Genomic DNA, 7,500 nt, shown 5'->3' with positions numbered 1-7,500 from the left:
TCGCTTACCTTCACCTTCACTCAATGTGCAGATAACAGAGTAGTGGGCATACTAGCAATACATTTTTTTTTTTTATCATTTCAGATAGAGGATTTACATGATCATTTCTGTATAAATACATCCGCGTAATTCCGCGCGTATGCCTAGAATTGCGTTTTCAGTTTCATTATGATAGTCTACAGCCTAAATAGTGAAATAACCATATTCTAGATTGTTTTAACGGAAAGTTAATGAAACATGTCCTGATGAAGGTCGACTTTGAATCTTATGATCTCAATCATTGTATAAGCTACAAGCGAGTGATATGGGATGACATTTTGCCTCAAATCTCAATTATGTTTCATTGTGTCCGTCTCACGTGTGCGTGGATGTGTGGATGGCTTACTACACATTTTTCCTTCCCATCTTCCACGGCTGTTTTAGAAATGAATACTTTGCTCAGGATGTCGTTTTGTTGCCGCGGGTTAATGACTAACGGAACAGGGAAGCAGACAATGATGATTTGCCTAGGCAGTGTATGTGTGTGTGTATGTGTGTGTATGTGTGTGTGTGTGGGGCTGGGGCTATGACCATCCAGAGAAACTCGTACATCCTCGCTTAATGGTGTATCTTTCATTTCAGCCACTTTTGTTCTCTGTCATATAAACTCTGTATAGAATATTCCAGCTACTCCCTCGATTCCCGCTCTCATTTTCTAGCCTAGATCCATCATCTCCGAATGACGAGTTGATCTTGATACAGACGAGATGAATACGAGAGGCGCTCCGGGTTGAAACATGTAGAGATGACGTTATTATCTGTCCCTCCGGTGATTATGTGGATTAATAAAACCAAACAGATTGGATATGATGATGTAGCAAAGCAACGCTTTTGTTTGGTTTTAATCGATGTGAAATATGTTATTTCAGCCCGTCTCATCGTACCTGGGGATGTGTTCTCAGCTTTGTTCTCTTGTCGCAACGGTAACCTTTAAACATATTAGAGATGTTTTTAAAAGGCGACTTCATTTCTACCTACATTTAGCGTTCAGACCCGCCATGGAGAACGAGGACTTGAGGACACACCTGCTAGTTAAAGTCCGTGCGTAACGAGAAACGATCACGCTACCGATGTGGTTCGTTGTGTTTCGTTACCTGCCTCCGTAGCAGAATGACACACGGTTATCAAAGACTGAAATAGGTGTTTCTGCACACAGGTTTGTTAGAAACATTACGGTTATTGGAGACGGACCCCCGGATTGCCTTGCGTTTGCATCATTACATACTGTCATGAAATTGAATTTTTTTTGCACATGAGAAGTTTCACCTCTTCACGGTGACAGAATTGGCGCTGCAATTGGCGCTGCGAAGCGACAAAATACATGGTCATGTTGCTGATGGTGTTGGTTGTGGAGGGAGGGAGGGAAGGGCTGGGGGGGGTTAGGGCTGGGGTGGGCTGGAGGGTTAGGGAGGGCTAGGGTTAGGGAGGGCTGGAGGGGGAGGGCTGGAGGGAGGGGGGGCAGGGTTAGGGAGGGGGAGGGTTAGGGAGGGCTGGAGGGAGGGGGGGGCAGGGTTAGGTATGGGGAGGGTTGGGGTTGGGGGGGCTGGAGGGATGGGGGGGGAGGGCCAGGGTTAGGGAGGGGGGGGAGGGAGGGAGGGCTAGGGTTAGGGAGGGTTAGGGTGGGCTGGAGGGTTAGGGAGGGGGGAGGGCTAGGGTTGGGGGGGGGGGGGGGTAGGGAGGGAGGGTTAGGGAGGGCTGTGTTGTTGAAACGGCTTGTTTGATGATTAGGAAGTGTGACCATGGACCCACGTGATCCCGCTTCTCTGGAATGTATTTACCGATTCTATCTGGCGTTTAGGCAAGACCTTATCAAACTAGCTTCTTTTCCACAAGGTTGACTGCTGGCAAGGTCTATGGAGACATTCAACAAATTCTAGGCTGCCGTGCCTATTCAAATACTACCAAAACGTATCCTTCCTCCCTGTATTAAAGTAGTTCCTGTAACACTAATGCAGTCAGGTCAATAATTAGCCTGAAGGAGGGATGAACTGAAGCCCCTCACTCTCCTCTCACTCAGCCTGAAGCAGCGCTAAGCCACAATTAAAGACATTCAGACACATAAATTGTACCTTTGAGAAGTTATTGTCAAATTAACGTCACATACAGTAATACGCGTATGGCTGGAAAGCAGTTGGCCTCCTGCCATTGTTAGAGTTACTGTTTTATGCATCTTAATGGAGTCAAGCACAGCGCAGGAAGACAGGGAACTCTCCTTCCCTACCAGGTCCAGGGTCTTTGTGTCAAAAACAGTACTGTCTATGTAAACATTGCATGGTCATGTTCGATGTTGGTTTTGTGCCAAATGTTGTCCATCAAACAGTTCATTGTAGAGTGGTTTGAGGTGGCTGTGTAATTACGTCTATTCTGAAGTAAGACCCTAGATAATGCTGGGTAGAAAGTACTGTGTAATTTCCCCCACCACATCCCGGTTTCTGCTGTAGAAAGGGGGTTGATACTAGGTGTCACTGAATAGCCATGTGTGCATTCTATACCCCCCGGCCGCCCGCCCCCCCCCCCCTCCCACAGAGGTTGCGTGCGTACAGTGTGAGAACGCGGTGGACAGCGGTTGCTTCAACCCAAAGTCAGTTCACTCCCTCTAACGGTTCCCCCAGGGGTAGATGTAGCGGGGGTGGTTGGGAGTCACGCTGTCATGACGAGGTAGCCCTGTCTGAGACATGTACAGTACACCCAAGTGTGGCCCTCGGACCTTGAGGATGTCCTCTTGGCCGAATGGTCACTGGAAACGCTTGGGTTTCCCATGTTGGAGACCCAGGTTTGAACCCCGGCAGTCAGGGACACACACAAGGCACAAGGCCACTGGAGCAGCTCAGCAGGGGTTAGTCACCCACTTGCTACAGTCAGGGTTCCAACATTACCAGGAAGTTGAGGAGCTAGAATTAGTGGTTACTAGAAGTCACCGAGCTAGTTACAGGAAAGGGTTTGTGTGCGGGGGAACAGCCGCTGATGAGGTACCTGTTTGACTCACAGGCAACAGATATGAAGGGAAAAAAAGGTTGCCTCAGGGACCTCTCAGCCTAGTTATCATTTCAAACATCAATATTTGATGACTTGGTCTGTGTCCTTGACTGAGCTGCTCTGTCCCACCGCCGACACCACTCCAGTCCTACATTATTCACTGCCCTCTCGCACCACTAACCTACTTCCTGACCAAATGCTGAAGCACAATTTCATTTCGCTTGTACAAAAAAAGTCACATTTTATCCAGTCAGACTGCCGAAACCACAACAAATAAGAGGAGTCTGTAAGAAGGTTGTGTCAGAGACGTTGTCCTTTGCCAGATTTGTGTTGAATGGCAGGGTAGAGGCCAGCGTGGCTGCAGGACACAAGCCTGGGCAGCTTCTCTCTTATCTAGAAAATGTTGTTTCCCTTCTGATTACGGCTTCAAATCAAACGCTGGAGAGAAGCAGCGGGTGTCATGGTCATTGGACCAACTTCCTACTGATACGACGGCACACATCTGATGGTGGACCGGGGGAGGCCAGGGGAGGTAGAACACCAGGGGAGGCCAGGAGAGGCCAGGGGAGGTAGAACACCAGGGGAGGCCAGGGGAGGCCAGGGGAGGTAGAACACCAGGGGAGGCCAGGGGAGGCAGAACACCAGGGGAGGCCAGGGGACAGAACACCAGGGGAGGCTGGTGGAGGTAGAACACCAGGGGAGGCAGAACACCAGGGGAGGCTGGTGGAGGCAGAAAATTGGGCTCATTGTAATGCATGGAATGGAATAAGGAGTGGAATCCTACCACGTTGTACATTCCATTCCATGCATTACAATGAGCCCATCCTCCGATTTCTACCTCCACCAGCCTCCCCTGTTGTGTACACGTCATCACACAGACGGAAGGCCCACAGGGTCTGGGTTGGAGGCACTTAAAGACAAGATGTTTCAGGCTGTCAGGTGGTCCAGTGATACTCCAGACCAAGCAGAAGCCCTGTGGAAATGGTTGACCACGAATCCTTAACTGTTGTTTACCCTGCACAGACGAGCAAACGCAGCCTCCCCCCGCAGCCTCCCCCCGCAGCCTCGGCCCCAGGCAGAGACTGGAACAGCTTCTGAAACCTTTTTTGGTCGTGGTGGTGGGGGGGGGGGGGGGGGGGGGTTTGGTCGTAGTGGTGGTGGTGGGGGAGGGGGGCGGTGGCAGAGAGAGAATAGGAGTTTAATGTGAGGGCCCTCTGGAAATGTACATGGTCTTAAAATAAATAAAATAGGGGCTATTATGTAAGTGTGTCTAGAGACTCACGTGCACAGTAAACCTGAAGTCCCTCCCTCCCTCCCTCCCGCCCTGACTCCCTCCCTCTCTCCCTCCCTCTCTCCCTGCCTCCCTGCCTGGAGGGAGAGAGGGAGAGAGAATGAGGGAGAGAGAGAGAGAGAGTGGGAGAGAGAGTGCTGTTGTGAATGTAATATTAGAATTATTAAACAGTTGTCAACTGAACATTCCTTTCTCTTTCTATCCAATAAATCAACAATAATGAAAGGGTCCCCTCCCCCCCCAGACACCCCCCCCCCCCCACACCCAATCAGTGGTGTTTTAATTGGATGTTGTGGCCAGCAGCAGGGGAGGGGCTAACAGCAGGGGGAGGGGCCAGCAGCAGGGGAGGGGCTAACATCAGGGGGAGGGGCTAACATCAGGGGGAGGGGCAGCAGCAAGGTTCCTCACTAAGGTTCCTCACTAAGGTTCCTCACTCAGGACTAAGGTTCCTCACTCAGGACTAAGGTTCCTCACTCAGGACTAAGGTTCCTCACTAAGGTTCCTCACTAAGGTTCCTCACTCAGGACTAAGGTTCCTTACTCAGGACTAAGGTTCCTCACTAAGGTTCCTCACTCAGGACTAAGGTTCCTCACTCAGGTTTTTCACTCAGGACTAAGGTTCCTCACTCAGGACTAAGGTTCCTCACTAAGGTTCCTCACTCAGGACTAAGGTTCCTCACTCAGGACTAAGGTTCCTCACTAAGGTTTCTCACTCAGGACTAAGGTTCCTCACTCAGGACTAAGGTTCCTCACTCAGGACTAAGGTTCCTCACTAAGGTTCCTCACTCAGGACTAAGGTTCCTCACTCAGGACTAAGGTTCCTCACTAAGGTTCCTCACTCAGGACTAAGGTTCCTCACTAAGGTTCCTCACTCAGGACTAAGGTTCCTCACTCAGGACTAAGGTTCCTCACTAAGGTTTCTCACTCAGGACTAAGGTTCCTCACTCAGGACTAAGGTTCCTCACTCAGGACTAAGGTTCCTCACTAAGGTTCCTCACTCAGGACTAAGGTTCCTCACTCAGGACTGAGGTTCCTCACTAAGGTTCCTCACTCAGGACTAAGGTTCTCACTAAGGTTCCTCATGCAGCAACTTTTTAATATCTATTTCTTTTCCTGCCGTTGTTGCGGTCAGAATGGCCTTATTTCCATACACAGAATGAAACTCATGGAAATTCACTCTCTTCCTCTTCTCCCTCATGACTTCTGTCAGCTGAAGTGGGTTTTTTGTTCCTGTTTTCTGGGTTCTTTACCCTGTGAAATGTATGACAACTCCTCAAGACATCACTTCTTTAGTTCTTTGTCAAAGGCTGATGCTAAACGAAAGTGTACAACTACGATTACACAACATTCAGATCTGTCTGCCGGAGGTTGTACTGGACCTTTTGCTTATATGCAAATGCTCTGGCGATGATGTCTGGGATGCTATTGGCTGTGCAGGTACATGATTCAGGAAGCTTTTTTAATGAAATGAAAACGATGGCTATAATAACTGCTTTCACTTTTGAATTGAGAACAGTGAAATTCCTTTATGATGACACTGTGGATAATGACATTGTGTAGTCAATCATTGTCATATTCATTAAGCAAAGTGCATCGGAGATTCAAAACAATAACACAAAAAACAAACAACTCCATTGTCCTTTCAAAATCCTCCAAATGTGATCACATCGTTCTCCACCATATGACCTTCCTGGTCAGAGAGAGTGTCTAGGAGTTGTCGGTGAGGCCACTTCAACAGGACGACATCGCTGACGACAGTCTGTGGAAACCAGAGCCAAGCGCAGGTCCCTGCCAGTGGAAATGGCCGGTGGTGTGGATTGCTGCTCCAGACCTGATCTGCCTCCCCAGCATCATCACACGTCTGTTGTCTTCGCTGACCGGCGTACCTGATACATCACAGCCAGTGAGGTCTGTGCAGTGCTAGCAGAGTCCGGGACACAAGTGGAAATGTACTGCCCTGGGTCGGACTTTACCCTGTCATCCTCCGCTCCAAAGCCGTGCCCAATCTGCAGATGGCGTTTAATTGTCTTAGTGTATGGGCGGGTCGTCCTGCCAGCCGGGCTTAGAGGGAGGGGCGGGGCGGCTGGATCAGAGCCTCAGTGGAGGAATGGTGACAGCTGAGAGAGGACCGACACACACACACACACACACACACACACACACCACACCGACACGTAGCTGCCATGAAGGAAATGTAAGTGGTGCCGGGTTGGGTTGTGTGTTGGGTTGTGTGTTGGGTTGTGTGTTGGGTTGTGTGTTAGGTTGTGTGTTGGGTTGTGTGTTGTGTTGGGTTGTGTGTTGTGTGTTGTGTGTTGTTTGTTAGGTGGTGTGTTGGGTTGTGTGTTGTGTGTTAGGTTGTGTGTTAGGTTGTGTGTTGGGTTGTGTGTTGTGTGTTGTTTGTTAGGTTGTGTGTTGGGTTGTGTGTTAGGTTGTGTGTTGTGTGTTGGGTTGTGTGTTGTGTGTTGGGTTGTGTGTTGTGTGTTAGGTTGTGTGTTGGGTTGTGTGTTAGTCTTAGGGTGTGTATCTTCACAACAGATTATTCAGCATTATTTGGGATTATTTGGTTGATTAATTCAGTCGCTCACTCACAGAGGATGGAATGACTTGAGTGTGTTAGTTATTGTCTTGGGGGAGGTCCTACCGTGAGTGTGTTAGTTATTGTCTTGGGGGAGGTCCTACCGTGAGTGTGTTAGTTATTGTCTTGGGGGAGGTCCTACCGTGAGTGTGTTAGTTATTGTCTTGGGGGAGGTCCTACCGTGAGTGTGTTAGTTATTGGCTTGGGGGAGGTCCTACCGTGAGTGTGTTAGTTATTGGCTTGGGGGAGGTCCTACTGTGTCTGACAGATATCCTCCTTAAGCTTCCCTGACAGATTCTTTCAGGAGGTATTTAGTGTTTTTAGATGGGAACAATGTTATGTCTGTGTGGCTGGGGACCAATCAGTTCTGACCTCTGTGATTAGTTCTGTGGCCATCAGACCCGGTCCTCGGTACAGGACACTGACAGACACCCAGAGTGAGGTGACTATGTTATGCAACGTGATTGAGGACAGTTTCTAAAGCTATTTAACCTACTGTGTGCATGTTAAGCATGCAGATCTGCGTCTCATGAATAGAAAGGATTTAACCGAGCAGACAGGGATGAGCTCTGCTCACCAATATCTGTCTACATCACAGGAACCGTCTCTAAGAGATTTGA

General features: G+C 49.1%; 1 protein-coding gene across 1 annotated transcript in view; it reads left to right on the top strand.

Moving 5' to 3' along the window:
- The window catches only part of slc6a6b (solute carrier family 6 member 6b), a 24,675-nt gene that overhangs the window by 214 nt on the left and 16,961 nt on the right, over window positions 1–7,500 (top strand). The gene's annotated exons all lie outside the window — the stretch shown is intronic.

This window comes from Argentina silus, assembly GCF_951799395.1.
Source record: "Argentina silus genome assembly, chromosome: 4".
Taxonomy (NCBI): domain Eukaryota; kingdom Metazoa; phylum Chordata; class Actinopteri; order Argentiniformes; family Argentinidae; genus Argentina; species Argentina silus.
Note: the sequence above shows the minus strand (reverse complement) of the source record. Positions and strands in the feature narration are given on the sequence as shown.